Source organism: Corapipo altera, unplaced genomic scaffold (genome assembly GCF_003945725.1).
Source record: "Corapipo altera isolate COAL_440 unplaced genomic scaffold, ASM394572v1 124, whole genome shotgun sequence".
Classification (NCBI taxonomy): Eukaryota; Metazoa; Chordata; class Aves; order Passeriformes; family Pipridae; genus Corapipo; species Corapipo altera.
The window spans coordinates 332,867-356,865 of record NW_020884967.1 but is presented as its reverse complement, the minus strand read 5'-3'; the positions used below and the strand labels follow the sequence as shown (position 1 = coordinate 356,865).

The 23,999-nt window shown below is 40.0% G+C and overlaps 1 protein-coding gene across 19 annotated transcripts in view; it reads right to left on the bottom strand.

The window, feature by feature from the left end:
- The window catches only part of ATP2B2 (ATPase plasma membrane Ca2+ transporting 2), a 411,395-nt gene that overhangs the window by 198,702 nt on the left and 188,694 nt on the right, over window positions 1–23,999 (bottom strand). The window contains exon 1 of one of the 19 annotated variants that reach the window (XM_027664924.1): window positions 4,869–4,891. The exons of the other annotated variants lie outside the window; for them this stretch is intronic. The gene's annotated coding sequence lies outside the window, so the exon portion shown is untranslated. Of the gene's footprint in view, window positions 1–4,868; window positions 4,892–23,999 lie in introns of those variants that run through there. 19 annotated transcript variants of the gene reach the window in all.

Sequence of the window (23,999 nt, the reverse complement as noted above, 5' to 3'; positions counted from 1 at the left end):
AAGAGATTGGTTTAAAAACTTTTTTTCCTTCAGTCCACAAAATATTGGAATTAAAGGACTTGAGTCAAGTCAGTGAAGGAGCTTGGTGCATTTACAAATCTCCATTCACAGTGCTATCAAGATAGCCTTGCTAAAAAGAATTATTTTTGATTGTCAGGGAAAAAAAATAATTATTTACTAGCTTTAACTGGTTGCAAAATTCCCCAAAATACTCAAAGCAATATTAACTTCTGCTATATTGGAAGTTTTATGTTATACAAGACAATGCAATACCTAAAATTGAACATGACCATTCAGGATCAAAGCAAGACAGCAGCAGATTATTAATCACATCTACCCTTGTTTCATAAACACAGTTTGAAAAATGAGGCTTTGGTAAAGGCATATACAGATGAAAAAAGCAAATCAGAGCAGCGTTCAAAAATTAACAATTCAACCAATTTTCTAAAGGCTGCAATTTATGCAGAAAGGCTCTGCTGGGGAAAGGTCCCACAAAGTGGGAAGGAATCATGTGCAGTGGTGGAAAAACAGGGGACCAAATCAATTAGTACTTCAGTGGGACCACAATATCAGTAAAGAGAGAACTTGTACATGAAGTCATTCACTGTGATGTTTAATCAAAATAAAATCAGCACACATCTCGAAAAAGCAACAGGGAGGCAGGTGGCAGCACAGAGAACAAGTGGTGGCATCTCTCAGCCTGGGAAAGGATTTTAATTTAGCTCTTAAATGTCTCCCAGCATTATCTCATGCTCAGCAGTTGGGCAGCAGCGGGGCAACTCCAGCACCCTTGGAGATGGGGTTTGAGGAAAAGGCCCTGGTGGAGGCACTGCTGTCATACCACATGTCAGGAAAGATAGGCAAGCAGGAAAACTGGAGAATGAAGGAGTCAGGAAAGTATCTATAGAGAGCAGGAGATGCCTTTAAACCTTTTCCAAATCTATAGAGAGCAGGAGATACCCTTAAACCTTTTCCAAATGTCTGTAGCCCAAGAGAGAAGACAGAAAAAGGTTAGAATTGACACAGGCCTTCTCCATGTAATTCAGATGGAAGAAAAACTCCTGATACTGCTCTGCAGCAAGGCTTTCTCCTGCCATCCTGGGCTAGAAACAAACATCTTCACTCCTACCTCTCGGATATATTGCCAAACTTGTCAGGCACCGAGTCCTGTGGCCATGCTGTCCAAATATGAGCAGTATTTACACCCTGCTAACCAAACACCTCTGTGCATTCAGATCAAACGGCTCTGAAGCCTGGAGCAGTGCTCTTTGAAAGGCAAATCCAATTAAGACCGGATTTGGGCAACTTAAAGTCACCCAAAGTTTCAGAAATAAAGACTGAACAGCTTTCTAAGGCACCCTCAAACAAGTTTCCTGTTACAATGCATATGGATTTTGCAACACTTACAAATCCCATTAGCAGCAATGAGAACTGAAGGACTTAATCTACACGGTGCATTATCACTGAAGTGATCCTTATTTAATTACTAAAGAAATGGCAAACCCTTTTCAGCTGATTTTTACAACTTAAATAATAGCTTAAAAATAGTTCCACCTATGCTTTTACTGGTGCACATCGGCTCCAACTTGAGCAAAATCATCCCTTCAGCTCAGCTGAAAGCTCAGTCCTTGGTGATCAGCATCTCTTAAGAACTGACACTTCCCTTGATCCTAAGAGTGCACCTTCCCCACAAAAACTATCATAATTCTTTGGGAGTTTCAGATTTTCACATAAGAAAACAAGCAATTACAGCTTGTTCATGTTCAATTTTGTGGTTCCAGCAGTTTTCTTAACCTTGAGATAATTTTGCATCATTATTCTAATTACAAGAAGCGAGAGTGCACAAAATCTTTCCAGCAAAGCAGAGAAACTGAGCTGGCAGATGCATGAAATTTTATACTGCAAAATGACAGAAGGGGAAGCAATGGAACACTAGAACTGTCACCTACCCAGGTAAGAGTCAGCTGCTGTAAATAAAAAACTACATTGTTTTAAACCCATTCAGCTGTTGATAAATTGACACCAAGTATTGACATTGTTACAAAATTAAGCTACAGTAACTAGAATTGTTTATGTTCAAAATCATTGTTGCTGTAACACAGAGAGAAACACCAGGTATGTGTTTGTGATACATTTTAAAACACCAAACGCAATAAAGGAAAGTCTCCCATGTGTCCTGACACACCTCCATACATGAAAAATGCATGTAGTTTCCTATTTAACTTACACATTGGATTACAAGGCTGAATGTGATGACTGTGTATTTAAATACCATCCTGAGCCTTTTACATCTACAGGAGAGCTGCTGACCTGGGCAGCTCTGGAACCCAAGATGCAGAAATCCCAGATGCCATGAAGGTTATTTTGAGAAAAGTCAAGGAGCTTGTATTTTAAGAGTTTTCTCTTAAAGCCCTCAAATTTATTAAGGTCTCTGTGCTAGGAAAACTAGGGAGTTTTCATTGCAGTAAAATACATAATTTACACAAGATTTTCTCAAGTATAGGAAACCTCAGTGAAATCCAGGAATGACCTTATAGGCATTCCTGTTTCAGAGGGGCAGAACTGAGGTATCAGTGACCTCTTCCACAGGAAACACCTTTGGATACATAAACACTCAGAGATGCCTTAGCACATATTTAAAATCCAGAGTAAATTCAGATTTTAATCCTTCCTGCATCTTTCCCTATGTCGTACTTGGCTAACCTCTTATATAATCCCAGGACTTCCTTATTTTAAAACACATTTAAAATATCCTGAGTTCAAGTACAGAGATAACAAAAGTCGTCAAACAAATCCGAGCGCTTCTTAAACCCACTTTTTTCTTTTGACAACTGTCTGAGAACAGAGAGTGCAGAGAGCTGCTCCTCCTTTAAATTTAGCTTCAACCTCTGTGAAAATTCCTTCCAACGCTCCAGCATTTGCTGCCTCGTCTTTCCATTCAAGTGGAACGGGACAATGAACCCTATTTGGCTGAACCATTCCCATGACTTGTTGGGAGTTCTGTAGCCACAGGGAGGTTATAGAAAGGAAAAACTGAGGACAAAATTATTTTGGTTTAGACCTAAAACTAGGAGGATTGTGGCATCTGTACTACTGCCTGTTCCAGCAGGGGGATTTCTGGCTGCTGCAGCACCTCTGCATTCCACATCTTTTTCTCCCAAGAGGAAAGGCACCCAGGGCTGGTCCTACTCCGGCCAGATGTGATGCCCTCAGAGCCCACGGGAGGCTCTGGAGCTGCTCAGATTTCTGGTTGACATGGGATTTTCTTCTGAAATTAGAACATTGCCCCATTTTCAATAAAGCCTCCAAGATTCCAGGGTTGTCCCTGTTAGCAAGGGATGTCCTTGAAAATGAGGACAGCTGATAACCTTAAAGAAGGAGGGTAATTAGTCACATCCCTGCAACCTTTTTTCCTAAAGAAACAGTGATAAAAGTAAACTCCTATTAGAATATCATTAAATGCATTATTATGCAACACCAGTTACATAACCAGGCTTTACGAACTCTGGGTATTTTCAGGCAGAATTCAGTTTCACAGACTTGCCCACATAGGAACATTTTAAAAAGTATGGATTGTCTCTCTGTAGGGGATGAAAAAAGCTCAGGTGGATTGATGAATGGCAGATTGGCTGCCAATATTCCACATGCAACTTGAATCCTTCCAAACAAAAGTCTTTTTGAGAATCCCTTTTCAGCTAATTCTTCTGAAGAAGTTATAAGATTCATTTAAGCATTTGCAAATCCAAATATATCACTCCATCCAGACATTCAGTACCGTTTGAATTTCAGCTACAACTGCACAGCGAATCTATTCAAAATTCAAGGATAAGCAAAATTTGACTTCATAAAACATGAAAACTCGCAGAATGTTGATGTATTTTATCAAAAATACTACTATAATCTATTTTCCTCTCTACTTTTGATAAGAAGGAAGAATAGAGATGAATTCTATTCTCTACTAAAGTATGTAGTCTGATTTCACTCATTTAACAGGATAAGTTAGTTCAGAAATATTCTAACCTCCCAAATAAATATTTGAATACTGTTCTTATGGTGCCTAAGCTCAAGTTAAAGACAAATAAAATTCACAGCTATTATATAGGTCTGAAAGCAAGAAAAGAATGAAACAGCAGTGCATGTGAAATTCTGACAGGGCACTGAATGCACTTTTAAAAGATTATGTTTAAATAGAAAGGATGCACATTTTCCGTACAGAAATCTATGCAAAGTATAAGCATTATTTTATAAAGTTCATTAGCAAGCTGCTTATTTTCTTTCCAAATATTTCCAGTAATATCAAACATTTACTGTTGTCTACGAAATTCATCCCAAAGCATTGCATTTGCAATTGACTAAAAAGTATGTTCAGTGACAATTGTTAAAAAGAATATATAAGCAGCTGATTAATATTTCAGGTACAGCATCAACACTAGGTAATAAATTCTGCAAAACCAGTAATAGTTTAGGGGTTTTCACATACATAGCTCTATTATAATGAATCATTTCTATTACCATACTTTCCAAAATTACAATGTAGGGAACGTTTTCAAAGCAATTATCATTTGCCTTCTGGCTCTGCAAATTAATAAGGGACATTCTCTCTCTCACAAACCCATAGATCTGCCTTAAAAGGAACCCAGCTTATTACTCAGTGTCCACACCGCTTGTGTACCTTCCCTCAGAACATCCAATAATCCTGATGCACAGCAAAGCACAGCAAGAAAGTCACCATTAAAAGCATTAATCTCCCATACCTGAAATTCTCCAACCACTGGGATTGTGTTACTGAGCCAGCAGATAAATTATGCAAGTGAGACACAGCTCCCCGTTACAAGGAGGCACAAATGACCATGGTATGATGTACTCACCTAAGACTACACCTCCAGAGTGCTCTGAACGTGTGTCAGAAGAGACACACCTTTCCTCCTTCTCTCCACCCCCTCTGGATCCCTCTGTCCCTCTCCCCTTCCCAGCTGACTGCACACAACACTCTGGGAAGAAAGGCAGGAGCAGCTCTGAGCTCCCGAGCACAGAACACACACGGCACAGGGAACACACGACAAGGAGGAGGGAGCACCAGCAGGGAGATGATTTCCTCTAGTAACAAATTCTGAAAAATAAGATGGTATTTCTGCCAGTTCTGCAGTTTTCCATTCTAGGTAGTTTGAACTGGCCCTGGCAGAATTCACTAGTTTGCAGCAGAAGACAGCAAAGAAAGTGGATTCTTTTGCCATGTCAGTTCCTGTGTTCCTAATTTTTTAATGCACCGTGCCTACTCAAGAAAATAAAGCCTGGGCTTTGTGCACACCTCAGGCTATTGTGCCAGAGACAAGACAGCTCTCCACACACAGAACAAATGTAAGCATGTGCAAAACTAAGCAAAACAAGAGCCACTGAAGTTCGAAGCACTGAAAGCAGAAATAACGACTTTAAAAAACCGCTCTTAGGAAATGCTGCTGAAAAGACAGGAAGCTATCAGAGTTCCAACCCCTGCCTCCCATTTTCACCTATTTATTTAACTACTGTACGTGAAACATAAGAAAGAAAAAAAGCAAAGAAAGTCTTCACATCAAACCCGGAACACCAGGGAAGTTATCTGTTATGGAAATACTCGGGAAAATAAGAGGTAATGGACTAAATGGGACCAGGCAGAAGACAAAACTGAATTCCTGCCTCCCTCGCTGAACCCCTCAACCACTAAAACATCACAAAAGAAGGGAGGCAGCAAAGTCAGTGTTCCTACTTTTCAGCTTCTCTTCAGAGGTTTGGACACCATGTAAGCCTAGACGTTTATTTTTTTAAAACTTGCCCAAGTTGAACTGTAACAGGTTTTTTTCCATAAAGAACACAAATATATTGATCTATTATTCTCAACTTAAAAATTGGAGGAATTGAAGGAATAGAAAAAAGGGAAAGAGAGTTCTTACTGGCTTCAGTTTGAGAAAAGGTCCACAAAAAATAACTGGGACAAGTAATAGCAACACATGGAAAAATCCAAACCAATATTTTTATGGGAAAGAGAATCTACAGATGGATATATATACACCTACACTCCAAGTTCATGTTGGTTCTGTGTGTTCTGAACATCCATCATTTAATTCCTTGTTTCTTCTCACATTAGGATGTACCTGAACAACAAAACTGCTGAGTGTACCTGCAGGAGCCAGGAGAGGTTCAGCTTTTCAGAACACCCACATCACACTGTCTTAACATCAGGCACCGAACTTTCCCACAGGCAAACATTTTATCTCATCAAGAAAAGGCAGAATTTTGATTAGAAGAAGAAAATAATTATAAAATTCTAATTATAAAATCTAAAAGTAAGAAAGATTTAGTGCTGCTTTTTTAGTTATTCTCAAATTATCTCAGTAAAAGCTACTATATTTTAATGGGGGAAATTATGTTTATCATTGTCACACCATGAAAAAGTCATGAAATTAAATGCTGAATCCTTTACATCTTCATATCTGTAAAGTACAACATTTTCTCCTATAAGCCTAATAAAGACTTGTGATACAGTCTAAATACTGTGGCATTAAAAATAAGTATTGTTGGAGTTTTACCTTAGAAGATCAAATTCTACAAGTTTATGCACTCTTGACTGATCAGAACCTAAAGTAGTATTTCACATGTACAGACCCTTCAGGTGAAGAAACTAATGGTCCCATATTCTAAGTTTTGTGAGTGCAAAAAGAGACTCAAAAATATTAGAGATGCCTTCACTCAACTATTAAAATAAATGATTAAAATCTAAGTAACTAAGGAATTTTGAAATATTACAGAAAGAAAATATGGCACTATACGACTTGTTGAAAAGTACATTCAGAGCATGCAAATTATCCAAAATAAAACTAAGTTATACCTTAACACGAAGGCAGTATGTGTAACCTCCACAAAGTATTTTTCTTAAGTACTGAGGAGCAATTGCTGCTAGTGAAATGACTCATTTCTTTAGTGAAAGTGATAAATATGCTAAAGATCTGTTTGATGCATATTTAAAAATTATGGATTTTTATTCGTATTTCACGTCCAACCGAGAACTTGAGCAAGAAAGCCCTGAAAATGTGATGAGTTGCTGGGTTTCGTATTGTTATAAACCCAGAATGTTAGAGCCAGTCTGCCTTGGCAGAACTAAAATACACATTAAGCACATGTTTTACTGGTGTCCTCCAAGTATTTGACACTGATTTGATTAAGCATCATAAACAGAGGTGTATCCTGGAATATACTCACAATTCTATCTCACAGCTACTCACACTCCAGCCCAGTCTCTAACTTTACTCTCTTAACCACAGCAGCTTGCTCAGCAAGTAATTCCGTGCTTCCACAAGAAACTCCACTCACTCCAGCAGCACACAGCCACACTTCCAGCTCATTTCCAACTGGCTTAACTGAAGAGCAACTCTGATTTATGAAGGATTTGCACATATTGTACAGCAGGCAAAAAAGTAGCCAATAAATATCTGAGACAATTATTCAAATGGCACCGTGACCTGCAAAAGTACAGAGTGCACCAAGCACAGTCAAAAATTCCACTGTGTCCATAGCTGGGAACAATGAGTGCTTGGAGGTAATGGGAGGAAGAGCCCATCAGTGGCTGCTCCAGCCCAGGTAAGTGTCACTTCAAAGCAGACACTGTTGGCACTTTAACTTTTATGCAAATAAACACTTTTTGTACAATTCCTATTTTTGAGAATGTAAGTGTTCACAAGCAGCCACTCTCAACCTGAGCAGAGGAGGCTTAGTTTTAGTATTAAAGGAACTTATATATGTTACCTTTATGATACTTTCCCTCCTGAATAACTCTGAAATTGTTTTATCTAAATTTACAGAGGAAAAAAAAATCAGTTGGAGTGGGGAGTGCTTAAAAGTTAGAGAGGCAAAAGGAAAGAAGATCAGTTCACAGGGTAGGAAAGGGACTTTCAAGATCACTCCAAGACATTACTTTAGGAAAGTCACTTAAAGATATTACTTCAGGAAAGTCACTTAAAAATTTTACTTTAGGAAATATCAAGATATTACTTTAGGAAAGATATTCCTTTAGCAAAGGATTTACTTTGGAAAAGTCACTTTTGCCACTGCTCTACAACTTGCTTGAAACTCAGAGTAACTGAATGTTTTTATCACATCACGTTATAGAAATTGTCTTTCTTAGGCAGACATAGACATTTTTTCCTGTACATAAATCTAATTTAGTGGCCTAGGTAACTCTGGGAACAGATAGAACATTCTTTCTTGTCCAAGGAGCTTTTAGGAAATCCGTAACAGTAGAACCAGATTGTTATTTCTTTGATGAGTTCTACCTAAGATAAGATACAAAAAAAATCCATACAATATGACAAATCATTGTATCAAGGCATAGATACAAGATTAAAGGAGAGAGTGTAATTTCAAGGCATGAATAAGGAAGAATGGAGGTGATGGGAGGTATCTGGGGAGGTGATTCCTGTTGCTTGGGGGAAGGGCACAAACACCACTTGTTTCTCAAACCATACAAAGCTTTTGGCTTCTGAACAGGATTTTTCTCTATAGGAAATCAGAAAGGAATTTTTAGCAACATTTTAAAATCTACAATCTCATGGAAAAAAAAAAAGTAGATAAAGACTAAATTAATGAAAAAACTAGGAAGCAATGAAATGGGAAAAGGGTAATAGAAAAAGTAGGCCACCCTTTACCTGTTTTTCCATAAATTTAGCAATGTCATTTCAAATTCAAGAATAAAACTGCTCATTTAAAAGAACTACTAAAAGAAACTACTATTTTTAAACAAAAACTGTCTACCAGAAGTCTGAAATAAAGAAGTGGGTTTGATTCAATCAATACTATTGTATCTGTTACAGTTTCAGGGGTGACCTTTACATCAGACCTTCCTTTTCTCATCTTCTCAGCAATTTTGCTTCACCAATCCTCTGGAAGCAGAGCTGAAAAGTTGCAAGAACTATAAATTATGAAAAAAGCTACGAGGTAAGCATCCCATAAGCTGGTGACCAGATGAAAACTCACCTCCCAGCTCTGCATTTAATAACCAAGTGTCTACTGTACCTCAGGATTTCACAGACATTTCCCCTAAAAAATGTGCTCCAGGACCTGCGTGGGTAAAGGAAATTCAACCTCATCTACTGAAAGGTAAAAACAAACTCAACTCCACAGATTTTTTGTGCTGCTGCAGCAGTATCCAAGACATCCCCCTGCAGCACATTTTTCAGACATATAGATAGCAACTGAGCAGTAATATTTTATGAAGGTGTCACGTTACTGCCCCCAAAGGGAAGTGATAAGTGCAAGGCAGCCATTGTGACTCCAGATTTTAAAGATAATTGCAAAAAAACTATAAGACAGGGATGACCATCTTTATAATGCAAACTAATGTACAAGCCCAGATGTTGCCAATCCTATTTCTTTATTCAGGCTGAATATATCTGACATCATGAATGGTGCCCCCAAATTTGGAGGTACCCACTAACTGGCCTCCTTCAGCAACAGCCTCTTCTCTGATGCTGTTTGAGGACAGGCAGAAAGGCAGGTCAGCAATCTTCCCTTCTCCCTGTGGCAGCTGGGAACTGAGCCAATACATGGGTTATCCAGAGAAACTGTGGCTGCCCCATCCCTGGAAGTGTTCAAGGCCAAACTGGCTGGAGCTCTGAGCAACCTGGAAGGTGTCATTGCCCATGGCATGAAGGTGGGATGAGATGATCTTTAAGGTCCCTTCCAACCCAAACCATTCCACAATTCTATTCCGTGTTACAGAAAAATAGGGCATGGGGAGAATGGGGGTTTGCCATAAACTGAGGTGAGTAACCAACACAAAACAGTTTTGCTCCACTGACTTCTAGAGATTTATCAACTGGAACTCAATAAAGGCCGGGCCCCAAAATTTGACCCAACAGTATCTTTGCTATATTTTATTGATCTGCACACATTTCTTTTATCTGTAAGGTTGTCCAATGTCCATAACAAAGTTTGGTTAGTGTCACATGAAACATTTTCTCAAGTAACTTTATTAGTCTAAATTCATCCAAATGTGTTTGTCATGACAAATCTTTTTACAACTTAAGAACAGAATTCCTACTTGAGAAGAAAGTTTTCAAAGTAAATGTTTTCTACTTTCGAAGTCTTTGTAAAAGACTTTTTTTTTTCCAAGAGAACCAGTCTTTTTAAATTATTCATCTGCTTTTTAAGGTAGGTAGAACAGCAGAAGCCCAAGATGCAAAACCCCTTTCAACCTCAGTAAAATTATTATTTAATTACATGTTGTGTTACATCTCCTAACCAAGAGAACAGGATTTCAACATTGTATTTGTGTACTGTTGCTACTGTTCTCACAGTCCAAATTCATTCCCCACCATGGCTTTTCCATAATTATGACAATGAAAATATACAAACTATAATAAGAATGTCCCAAACATTTGACCAAAACATAAACACAGCTTTAAAAATATCCTCCTCTCATTTAAGAAGGACTACTAATCCCAGATAACAAAGCTTTCCGGAATGAGTTAAGTAGGAAGTTCCCAAAATTTCCATGTTAAAGCTGTCCCACTCAAACCCCAACTACAGGATCAGCACCACGTGGACATATTGGACAATGCTCTCGGGGTCATGGTGGGATTTTTGGGTGCAGGGACAGGAGCTGGGCTTTGGTGATCCTTGTGGGTCCCTCCCAGCTTAGGATATTTTGTGATTCTTTAGATCAATAACACACTTATTTACCAGGAAACTCAAAGTGGGGCTCTATTTCTGCAATCCATACACGAGCAGGGCTGAGCATGGAATAACCACAGACACACAAGACACCTGAGAGTAAACCTCCTGCCCCAGAGCAGTGTGGATCAGGAATCAGGCTCGATTGGCAGAGCAGCTGCAGCCCTGCAAGCTCCTGAAAGCTTTCAGATTCCTCACAAAGCTCTTACAGCCGTGGAAGACACAGGCTCACAAAGCTGATAAGCCCTGTAATGCTGACTTGCAAACAAATGACTCCCAAGAAACTTAAACAGCAGCTACTTACTGCCCAATTATGCTCACAAAAAAAAAAAAGAGCCTGCATCATTTGACATCTGCTTTAGTTTGGGTATGAAGGGCCAGTTGCACTATAAGACAAAAGTCCTGCTGGTTTTAATGAAGAAAAAAAAACACACACACAGAATTAAAAAAAATAAGGCAAACTTCTTAATAAATCATTCAGCAAAAGAGAATTTACAGCTGGTTCTAGTCCCGAGAATCACACATCTCAGTGAATGTCGTTTCTAGGAAATACATTTCACAGTTATTTCAGTGGTGCAACTGTTCTATTTAAAATATTTATATTTAGTTGCCCAGGGAGTCTAAGGGCTGCTCACCCTTTGGCAAGTGCAGCACAACACCAGCTCTCACCAGTCCCTGCATGGGAGCACTGGGACATTTTGCACTTCAGTTGCCAGGTCAGACAGAACCACTACCACCAGTAGTGTCCCTACTATGGTCCTTTATATTTTACAACCTGAGAGTCACTGCTGCCTAATAAATTATTGTGTTTCTCTGAAATTCAGGCACATCACTAAAATCATTAAATACAATTCATCAAAACCGAAATTTTTCTCTTTTTTGTTTTTTTTTTCTCTGAGAACCAAGGGCTACAGAGATCCCCAAGATTCCAGAGCTTTCACTGCCTGTTTCTCTGAATTCCTGGAGAAGCCACCCTAGAAGGTTAAGAGCTTCTTGCATAACCTCCATTAGGGCAAAGCACTTTCTAAAGCTAAATGTAACCTGTAGAATTCTCCTTTCAGGCTACTAAAACACACACACAAAGATTTTTTTCAGAAGATGATGCAGGAACACAAAAACACAAATGATTTGCCCTTATCCAAATGACAAAATCTCTCAGGTTATAAAAGCAGGCAGTGCTTTATCAATTTAGGAATGTTTCACCCACACAAACAGTCATTCAAGCACTGCTTTATTATGGCAGCTCTGTGCCACAAACACCAAAATCCCAGAACACTTTCTCCTGAACTGCTTTGCAAACCATGGCTTGTAAACAAGAATTGAACTGAGAATGAGATAATGGACTGGGGGAAAATATTCTGCCCCAGTGACACATTAATGCAAATTAGGAGAAGGAGATATTTATTCTTCATTCCTTGCCTGCATCTTATCTTGCATCAAACCCTCCAGTGGAAGATGGAAGCCACTCCACAGCTTGAAAACTGGAATATTATTGGTCCAGGAGAACATAAAGTGGAAAATATATATATATATATATACTTAACACAGAATTAAAATATCAGCTCTTCTAAAGATGGTACAGCACAAGAAAAGTCACTTTTTACATTTCAGACTGGCTTCAGGAAAAGGGACATATATGAAGATGAGAAACTACTGTGCCTCTATAAAAACCCCACCAATCTGCCAGCAATTGCCACACAGCTGGAATTTGGGAACAAGCAGAGTGTGTGATAAGGTTTCAGGAAGAGCACTATGAACAAACAAGTTAATTTTCACTTCACTCAGTGGATTTCAGAAATGCTCAAGGTGACCATTGGTTGTTGAGATTTGAGATTAATATGGAAGTAACCATTCCATACTAATGACTAAAAGTTCAACATGTTAATAATAATAAAGCAGTTTATTTTGCTCCTATTTATCCCCCCAGATTAAATGTAATCCATGTTTGTATTAGTTCCATGAGCATCTTAGTAAACCTAGAAACAGAAAAGAAAATGCTGACCACTGTGATTTTAAAACAATTTTGAGAATCTCAACAAAATCTGTTTCCAGTAGAAGGAGAAAAAATGTTAATACTCACAAACTTATCAAAAACACAAGGGAGAAATTCTCAAAAATTTCCTTCACTTTTTGTCCAGCACTTTATACTTTTGTACATAGGCAAAAATGATTTTTAGAACAGCTTAAGATGTCACAAAATTGAAGTGATACATTCTGAAAAGTAGAAGCTTTACCATTACCAAGAACACTTAAGCATAGAACATTTGTAAATATCTTTAAATTTATAAATAAATTATGAGTGGATCACTTTGATATGGAACGCTTTTACAAGCATCAGTGAACTGTATAAATTGGGTTTTTTCTATTTAATTTTATGCAAAAAAAGAACAAAAAGAAGAAGAGGGAGTATAGAAGAAGAAAACCTATTTCTAAATCTTTTCCTGTTTGAATCACAAACTCAATATGAGAAGCAGTTCAGGCCAATTCATACAGGCCTAGTTCACTTCCACAGAGAAAACTGACCAAAATTCTCTTACAATGGTCCAAAGAAACCCTCTGCACAATTCTAACCTGCATCAGGGGGGACTTTTCTTCATTGAAAGAATATTTTAGCACAGAGAAACTGATTTTAAAATGTGCTGAAAAGATCTGTTGTTTTTACTCCACAACAGAAAACCGCTACTTTGCAAACTATTGAGTTTGTCGGGGGGGGGGAATCTCAATTAAAACAATGCAAAAAACCATCCTGATACGTGACTTGAGATTGAGTTACACTGGTCATGGGACAAGTTTCTGGTTCAGGTCATAGGAGTCTGAATTTCTTACTTGTGCTCTGATTCAGCAATTTGAACTTAGATGAAAAACAAACCCAAACTGGTCTATGTTGCACCCTCAGTAAACTGGGGACGTGTTCACACACCAGTTTACACGTTAGAACTGAAATGCAGAACTGCAGTGAGTTCTCTCCTCACTGACATGTGCCAATTTAACAGGGGATTGGTTTCCAGCACCCACCTTGTGCCTACACTGCTTAAAAAAACAGACAGAGAATATTGTCATATTCGACCCTCCTTATTCTACACTAACAGGAAGAAAAGAGATAGTAAAGGTGAAACTGTCACTTCTCAACAGGAAAAACCACAGGTTTGACCACCTGGAAGTCGTGGCTGAAAAAACACTCTTTGGGTGCCACGTGTTTCATATCCGTGTTTTTCAAAGAAATAAAAGTAATTTTTTAGAAACTATTAGTGTGACAAACTATCCAAAGAAAGATTGAATATCAAAGTCACCATGTGTACCTCTTCAATCACACATGTGCAAAGCACGGAAATTTGGGTTGCAGGTTTGGAGTAACTCTTTACTACCATTGGTTATTGCTGCTATTTCCTCAGATTAGGAACTGTAAGAACACAGCCTTTACAATCAGCAATAGGAGCTACATTTTGCTGAGGGTGAATCACACAACATATGGAATTTTGTCTATTGCAAATTTAAAACCAGCAAATGTGCTCACCGGAATTCTTGACAAGAACAGTTGCAGGGAGTTGTTCCAGGGAGAGACTTAAAGTTCCTTTGTTGCACATTTAAAACAGTTGGTTTTGTATGGGTCTTGGCAAACATTAAAAGTTCAAATTTACAGTAAATTACAGATAAGTGACACAGAGCTTGAAATATTTCTATTTCTAGTTTTAATTTTTAATTTACAAAAGAGGTGCAAACTCCTCAGTCCAGCAGGAAAGTCACCATCTTCAGGTAAAGATTAGATTCAGTATTCCAGATCCCTTTGATTCCAAGGTTGACAGGGTGTGCAAGGTTTGCTTGGCTTGGGGTTTTTTTGCAGAACAGGCACAAGATTCTCCTTAAAAAATGAAATGGTTGTAAAAGGAATTCTAGTGTCCCACTTAAAAAGTTGAAAATTTGGCAGCCAACTACTCTAAAGTTCCTCACAGCAGGGGAAAATGTCCCTATGGACTTCGTTGTCCCATCCCTCATCTGTATCATAAATGGGTTACAGCATTGTAACCAAATGGTCACTTAGTTATAAGAAATAAGATATTAATTCAGATTATAAAATTAATCCATTTCCTGACAACTGATGAGAAATAAGGTCACAATATTTATTTGACAAATAGGCATCCCAGGAAGTGGTACTCTCTTGGAATACTCTTGTACTTCTCTGGGTATTAGAGGGAAATTACTGCTGATCCTTCCCTTGGGAGCACAGACCTTCTGAGCCACCTCTTCTCACCACACTGGGGATGATCCAAACTTACTATTCTGGAATTACTGTTCCTGAATAATAGCAATGATTTGGATTTGTTTCAGAATAAAAATGCCTGGTCTGGTTCATGCTTGGCCAGAAGTTTTCGAAAATAGCTGTTTTCAGTTTAAGTTTGGTCTCTGCATTAACTCGAACGATTCTGCATTTACTTTATCTGGTTTCAAATATTTCCAGAGTATTTATCTTTTTTGGTTGCTTCTGCCCATTTTCTTGATGAAGATCTGCAAACACAGCAGGCACAATAATCTCACTGCAGAAATGTCAAGGTATGTTCTTAAAGTATGATAAACACGAGGGGTTTTTCATCCTTTTTAAACATTGTAGGTACCAGTCCTGTTCTGCTTCTGTGCTTTCAAGTTGGCTTCTCTCAAACAAAAAGAACACAATCCACCACCATCTTATTCTTACTGCAGAAATTAAAATTACTTTGGGTGCTCTGGAAGGAAATGGTGCAAATACATAAGGAGAAAGTTGCACTTTTTCTTCAGAAATGACACCGTTACATAAACAGGGAAATGGGAGGTCACTGAAATGGCACAAGGACTGTGTGCTCTGGTCACCTGCTTTTCACACTGAGCAGAAGCGCATCTCATCACCCTGTTCTGCAACATCATCCTGCCTGAAAACCTGATCCACATCTTCACACACCGAAGCCTCAGCCAGGAGGGAGCAGGAGGCCTCTAACAGATGGCAGTGGTGTAATCCCCGCTCTCTCCTCAGCTAGTAGCACTTCCAGTGAGTCATGATGAACTGACAGATTTTTCAGGAGTCTGAGTGTCACCTGGGGACGTGTCCCTCGGGTGTCTGAGCAAGAAAACCTCCCTGATATCCAGTTTGACCCTGGGGCTGACCTCAGGGGCACAGGGAGCAGGAGGAGTTGGGAATCAGCTATTTAAAGCTCATTACAATATCAATGTCAAGCTCAAAGGAACTGCCAAGTCCACTTAATCCTCAGCGCTGAAAACATACCTTCCAAACCGAAAGCATATTTATCTCAATGGGTACTTAAGCAAAGCCGACTGTTTTCTTCTTCTCCGCAGAAAACTCTTTGCAGTTATTGCTCAGTTAACTCGGAAACTGTTCAACCCCGTGCAGCACCTCTTCATTTTACCCTATTTATACACCTCTTGATGGTTCCTTTACTTCCCACATCAGAATGAATTCCCAATAAACACTGCAGTAATCTGTTTACTGCATCCTGTTTATCCAGTTTAGGCTGTACTAAGCATCCGAAACAGCTTAGACATTCTTTATGTAATAGGGCTGGGACAGCAACACTCACCGTGCCTCAGTGCACACAGCCTACAACTGCTCTGCCACAACTCACAACCCACATTGGAGCTTCATTTGCATTTTTAACTAAAAAATTGATACTAAAACTCCTATATGTAGGGGACACATATATTGCCCTATTCCATGTGTTAGCCACTGAGAACATAGTTCTCGCAGGAAGAAACATAAAAAATACCTTTTATATCTATTTTTGAAACTAAAATATAGTATTGAGTTTCAATCTTCCTTCCTAAGAAATGAAGGCACAATAAAAGATCTTGTTTCTGGCTTGAAAAGCCATTCAGTGGCCGTTGTTTATTGTTCCAAGGAAATCGTAACCATAGACACTGTAACTTCAAGGAATTGTTGCCACTACTCAGAGGTACATTTACTGACTGAACAAGCAAATAGATCTAATACACTTCTCTTTCACCCAATATTTTGGTACTTCATGACATCCATACCGGTGCAGCGTGAAAACCCATCCTGATGCCTGCACCCCCTGCACTGTAATGCAGGCTGTATCCAGGTTCTAAATTAAAGGTAGGTTGTTTTTTTTCCTGTGGATAATATTTCTATACTTCAAAGCAGCAGCAGCATCCTGGTGGATGAGGGGAAGGCTGTGGATGTGTCTACCTGGACTTCAGCAAGGCCTTTGACACCATCTCCCACAGCATTCTCCTGGAAAAGCTGCAGCCCATGGCTTGGACAGGGCACTCTGTGCTGGGTCAGGAACTGGCTGGATGGTTGGGCCCAGAGAGTGGTGGGGATGGAGCTGCATCCAGTTGGGATCCAGTCACCAGTGGTGTTCCCAGGGATCAGTGTTGGGCCCAGTTCTGTTTAATATCTTTATTGATGATTTAGATGAGGGGATTGAGTCCATCATCAGCAAATTTGCAGATGACACTAAGCTGGGGGGGAGTGTCGACCTGCTGGAAGGCAGGAGGGCTCTGCAGAGGGACCTGGACAGGTTGGAGAGTTGGGCTGATTCCAATGGGATGAGGTTCAACAAGGCCAAGTGCCGGGTCCTGCACTTTGGCCACAGCAACCCCTGGCAGCCCCACGGGCTGGGACAGAGTGGTTGGGGAGCAGCCAGGCAGGAAGGGACCTGGGAGTTTGGATTGACAGGAAGCTGAACATGAGCCAGCAGTGTGCCCAGGTGGCCAAGAAGGCCAATGGATCCTGGCCTGGATCAGGAACAGTGCGGCAGCAGGAGCAGGGAAGTGATTCTTGCCCTGTACTCAGCGCTGGTGAGGCCACACCTGGAGTGCTGTGTCCAGTTCTGGGCCCCTCAGTTCAGGAAGGACATTGAGGGGCTGGAGCAGGTCCAGAGAAGGGCAACGAGGCTGGGGAAGGGACTGGAGCACAAGTGCTGTGAGGAGAGGCTGAGGGAGCTGGGGCTGTTCAGCCTGGAGAAGAGGAGGCTCAGAGGAGACCTCCTCACTCTCTACAACTCCCTGACAGGAGGGGGAAGCCGGGTGGGGGTTGGTCTCTTTTCCCAGGCAACCATCAGCAAGACAAGAGGGCATGGTCTCAAGTTGTGTCAGGGGAGGTTTAGGTTGGATATTAGAAAGAATTTCTTTCCAGAGAGGGTGATCAGCCATTGCAATGGGCTGCCCAGGGAAGTGGTGGATTCTCCGTCCCTGGAGGTTTTTAAGAAGAGACTGGATGTGGCATCAGTGCCATGGGCTGGGAACCACAGCGGTTTTTGGATCAAGGGTTGGACTTGATGATCTCAGAAGTCCCTTCCAACCCAGCTGATTCTATGATTCTATGGTCCTCTGGCTCCAGGAAGACCCACCTGTGGTCTTTCAATATATAAATTGGGCTTATTAAAAATACAAAGAGACTTTTTACCAAGGCCCCATAGTGACAGGACAAAGGGCAGTGGATTTAAACTGGAAGAGGGAAGGTTTGATTGGATACAAGGAAGAATTTTCTTTTTATTGTGAGGGTGGGGAGACCCTGGCACAGGTGGCCCAGAGAAGCTGTGGCTGCCCCATCCCTAGAAGTGTTCAAGGCCAGGCTTGGAGCAACCTGGTCTATGGAAGGTGTTCCTGTCCATGGCAGGAGGTGGGATGATCTTTAAGATTCCTTCCAACCGAAACCATTCTATGATTCTATTTCCTGTATGAACTCTGTGATGACATTTTCATACATAAAACAAAAAATCCAAACAAACCAACCAAACAGAAGTATAAATTAATTTTGGAAAAATCAAAGTGTGAGGTCATAACTAAACCCAAACTCTTTAGAACCCAAAAGAAATAAAACACAAGTGTTAAACCACCTACTTAAACATGTTATTATACGTGCATAGGTGCAGAAAAGTAACTACAGTACAAAGTTATACTATAGCTGCTACTTCTCATTCAAGAAATCCTCACTTGAGATACCTTTAGAAATCATTTAAGAAGAGAACGGAAATCACTGAGGAGAAAACACATGTAAAGACTGAAACCTCTATCAACCCTCATAAATTATACCAGTGATTGCAAAAATATTCCACCCATAAGCTTGCAAAGGCAACAAAGAGTCTTTAGGAAGGAACGGTCAGTAATCCCAAATCTAATCACAGTGATCTGGCAAACAGTTCTATTGCTGAATTTTTTAAAAATACTGGACTGTAAACCCTGCAAACCAACAGCTTTTGATGAGTAGACAGGTCACCACTTCACTTCTTTTCACTACATTTCCCTCTGCCAGTTTGATCATTATTTGCAAAAACAAAAGTACATAATTTAAACCCAGTCTGATGGCAGCCCAATAAAATCTAGTCTGTTTAGTCCCTTTCTCTATATAAAAGCTGTATGGAATTCACTGTATCTAATACAGTATCGCACAACAAATCCTAAAAATTTTTAAATTCTGTTATTATTAATTTCATTACCAAAAGTCAATCGAGGATGAAATTTGAAAGTAGAAATATCTGACTTGAGGGTAAAAAGACATTGGGAACTCAGCCAGCCAGACAGAAAAATAATACATTTATTTATACATTAATTCATAATACACTCCTCTTGTCAGGAGCTGAAACCTTTCAAACACACACCACAAAGTGGAACCATGAAGAAAGGGCACAAACAGAAGAACATTCCCGAGGAAATCAATAGCCAGAAGTAGGAGATCCATTTCTCACCCTATGCTGATTTTGGTACAGCTGTTGCACAAAGCTGTTGCTTTATGCATCAAAACCAAAATTGGTAGATTTAAACACAACACCTGTGCCTGAAGTTCTCCTTCACAGTCCTTAAATACGTTCAGATGACAACACTGAAGCCACTATAGGCAAAATGTTGCTGTTTACAACCTCATTCCTTTCTCTTAAAAAAAAAAAGGCACAATGATGGTACCTGGTAGACTTAGGCCACTTTGCCAGCATGGCTAACCAAGGGCACATTTCCCTCCACTGAAGTTTCTCACACAAACCTGGGAAGTTATTCAACGACTCCTTCCCAGTCTTTCCCAGTCAGCTGCACAAAGAAGATCTGACTAACAGGACTACCATGACTCAGAATCAATCTAGGCTGGAAGCAAAATTCGGGAGTCAGGAATAGAAGATGGCAAATGGGAATGGGTTTGTTCTTAGGACAGGATCTCTCCAGAGAAAATTTTGGTAAACCCTGAAGCAAAAGTATGAGAATTTGATGTCTTCCCCACAGGTGCTGGAATGGCAGGAACCAAGGGATGAGACAACCAGGTAGCTCAGAAGCAGCTGTGTCTGTAGCACTGATCTCAACAGGGATCCCTTTACTTCATATGTTGAGGGGGTGGAATTTAGGTCCTTCAATCCCATTCATCTTCTGCACTTCTTAAGCTGCTGTCAAATGCCCACTTTTGGTCTGAGTTACCTGGTGACCTGCTGCACAGAAGTCCAGAACTGATTTTCAGGAGGGGCTGCAGTAGCCAAGCTGACACAGGCTTTGCCTTCTCCCCGTGTCACTCCCACTGTTTGTTCCCGCTCTGTAATTGCTGGATCTGTGGGTGGAACACCCTTGACACAGACAGTGGGTTTGGGAGGACAGGGAGATGCTGATGGGTCATTTTTCTGCTGCCTGGCAGCTCGATGAAGTTGCAACCTTCCATTTAGAGAGTCAGGGGAGATGTTAAGCACACAGAAAATCAGAGTCTTCATTTCAAACCAAGCTGCCCATGTCTGACCTTACTGTGACACTGGAACCAAAGCCACCCACAAATGAACACATGGTGAGCTTTCCCATCACCAGTTCTGTGAGTGAGTCCACTGAAGCCACCACCCAGTTTCCAGCCAGCCCTAAAGGCTTATTTTAAATGCTATATTGTTCACTTACTCAGTAAAAGTATCTTGAGAGGAAAACACACCAAAATAGAAAATTGTATGAAGAGTATTGTATACCATGCTTGATGGCAGTGCAGATCATTTTCCCCTTAAGACACTTCCCCAGAACTGGGATTTTTAACAAGCTTATTTACCAACCCCATTCTTAATGCTTTTCTTTCCCATTTCCAGGTGGCATAGTTTTCACCCTGTGACTTGAAAGAGTCACACAGCCACAGAGTTTATGCCCACATGATTGGTTTTCCAGTTGGATCAATATGAAAGTTCTAATTCATCATTCAGATCTGAGAAAAAAAAAATTCAAACCTTTAGGTCAGGCAAGGGAGAATAGTACTACACATCATTCAGGGTTTATTGCTGGTATATTTGCTATTTTCAACAGATAAAATTGAAATAAGTACATTTCCCTGTACTGGTTGAGGAGTGAACTCTCTACAGGTTCACAGAAAAGAATACAACACTCAGTGACTGCTCTGAGACTTAATTAAACGTTTCAGGATGGCATCTGCACCCTGACTTCAGAGCTGAACTTCCACTGAGTGAGAGATCACCACAGGCAAAACCTTCAGAAGTGGTATTGTTGGCAGGAAAACATCATACAAGGTCTGTGTTGAATATTGAGTAACCCTCTCATTTAAACACAAAATCTTTTCATTTTTCATGCTATCATTTCACAAAATCACTCTTCACTTGCTGAGTAGGAGGTCTGAGCAGAGCTGTAACTGGCTCCAGTACAGCAATTGTTTAGCTCCTACCAGTTATTCAAAACCAAGCACGGTCATTTAAGTGACTTCCAGTTAGATCCCACATATATTAATAAATACATGGAGTAAATTCAGTACAAAATTAGGTGAAGGCAAATCTTACGGTCAGTTATTTCTCAGAATGCTCGAGGTTAATGAAATCAAGCAGACATTTACAGAAATCATAACATTCAGGGGCTTTAGGAACTCATTACTCACAGTTGTAATCCATTTTCCTAATCCAGTGAATGGTATTGAGCAATAAAACATTTTGGTCATCTGCTGCAAAACTGTTTCCTAAGTGATTATTTTATTCACTGACAGTGCAACAACTGAAGTAATGCACAATTAAATTAAACTATTTTTGGCCTGGCATAACCAGCATAATTTGGGATATTTCCCATTTTTAACAAGTGAATTATAATATACATTGTAGGAACATGTATCTGAAAGCACTCTACACTAACACCCGACAAAGGATAGACTATCTGTAATAATACCAGTAGATTTTCTGCAATACAGTGCTGACATTTTATTGAGAAGATGCTTGGGTTTTATTATCCATACACTGGCAAAATTAGAGGTTATGCTCACAAAACAAGTTTCCTTCTCCATAATTTGATCAGAAGGCTTTCCCTTGCACTATAACACGCTCTCCCCAGGACATGAAGCTTTTGTAATGCTGCCTCACCCCCATTTCCCCTGACAAACTCTGAATTCATTTTCATGTTACAATCAAGTTCATGGAGGAGAGAGAACTCACAGGTATTTAGGTGCAGCGATTGTCTTGGATATTTGAATCTCTCTCTGGGTCTGAATAGAGGGGAGACAACTCATTAGCAGAGATCCTGATGGAAAAGCTGTAACACAGCAGTTCCTAGAGGTTACCAGCTGGTTGGTACTTACACATCTTTAGCAGCAAAGGCAACCACTGGTCCCAGTCCAGCAGCCAGGGAGGGTGAGGAGGGACACGAGCTGTTACACAGGGAAGGAAGAGGAAGGGCAAGGAGGGAGTGCAGTGGGATATGGATATCATGAGGGTGGCTTAGAGTCAGAGCCAGACAACAAATGCAAAAGAATGTCCTCTTTTGTACACGAGGGGAAACACAACATGGCAGTGCTGGGGACACTGTGGCATCAGAGTTCAGGGACACAGCACAAGGGCTGTAGGTAGCCCTATTTCAGAAACTGCTTTTCTTGTTTATCCACGTGTTTATGTAAATTAACAGTTCTCTTAATCTAACACACTGAGAATAAACCACAGATAAAAGACACAAAATAAATAGAACTACTATTAAAATATTCTTAATGGTTCTCTCATGAGTTGAAAGACAACAATATGATTGGTGATAGGTAAAACCTGGATGGAGCTTCAGAAAGTTAGCTTAAGCCAAACAGCTCCCTTAGATTTGGTTTCAATGCAGATTTCTTCTTAGCTTCAGTTTGGAGCACTCTGTTATCTTGTTTAGATTTTGTTTAGACAGGTTTACCCATCCCTAATGAATGATGTATTTGCCTAATTAGCCTTTTAGCCCTTCCCTGAGAATTTACTTGATGTAGGTCTTGTGAAAAATCTACAATAAGGTCAGAACCCCAACAAAATACACTGCATTACCTGCTTCTTCCCCCATCAGCTTTAACGGTATTCCTAAGTACCAATTGTTTTCAGCTTATACTCAAAAGGAATAAACAAAAGAAAACAAACCAAAAAAAGCCAAAACAAAAGAACCCAAATAAACCCCATCACTGCTCATCAAGACTAAGCAAAGGAGAAAACTGCTGAGCAGCAGCTGTCACAGAGAGGGAACCCAGAGAGGAAACTGCCAAGACCTTTTAAAATCTCCCTCTCTAGGAAGATTCATCTCTTCTCTCATAGCCTTTTTTTTCAGTCTTTCAAACTACAAGTAACTGCGTGGCTTTTTATCACTATATTTTCATCTATATGTTCCTCCCTAGAGAACCTGTCGAAAGGTTTACCTGAAGAAAAATCTTTGCCAGCTGAGCAGTGCTGTGGGTGCCTTGAAAACCAGTCCTGCCCAAACACAGCCCTGCACGGAGACATCAAATCCCGAATTGGTGGATTTAAACACAGCACCTGGGCCTGAAGTTCTCCTTCACAGTCCTTAAACATGTTCAGGTGACAACACTGAAGCCACTATAGGAGAAATGTTGCTGTTTACATCCTCATTCCTTTCTCTTAAAAAAAAAAAAAAAGGTACAATGATGGTACCTGGTAGACTTAGGTCACTTGGGCAGCATGGCTAACCAAGTTATATATATAAATTATATTATATATACAGTATAATTCATTCTATTTTAGCTAATGAAAGTTTAAATCAACTTCCAGTAAACCACTCATAGCTCGAAGCTGGTCAGGAAATTCAGTAAGCATTCTTAAAAAAAAAAAAACTTTAAAAAAAAATACGTATATGCACACACACACACATAAAGTCAAGAAATGTTCTGGGAATGTTAAAAGTGCAAAACACAGCATTCAAGAGAAAAAATGCCAGGAGAGTTGATGACGAAACCTATTCCATCATTCCCGGGGTCCAAGCCCACACAGCCACCTCTGGACTGGCAGGGCCTGGAGCAGCACATGTCCTGCCAGCAGAAAGCTCCACAGTTTGAAGGCCCAAGATGTTTATTTTCAAATACTAAGGTTTAATCCTTGTTGTGTCCA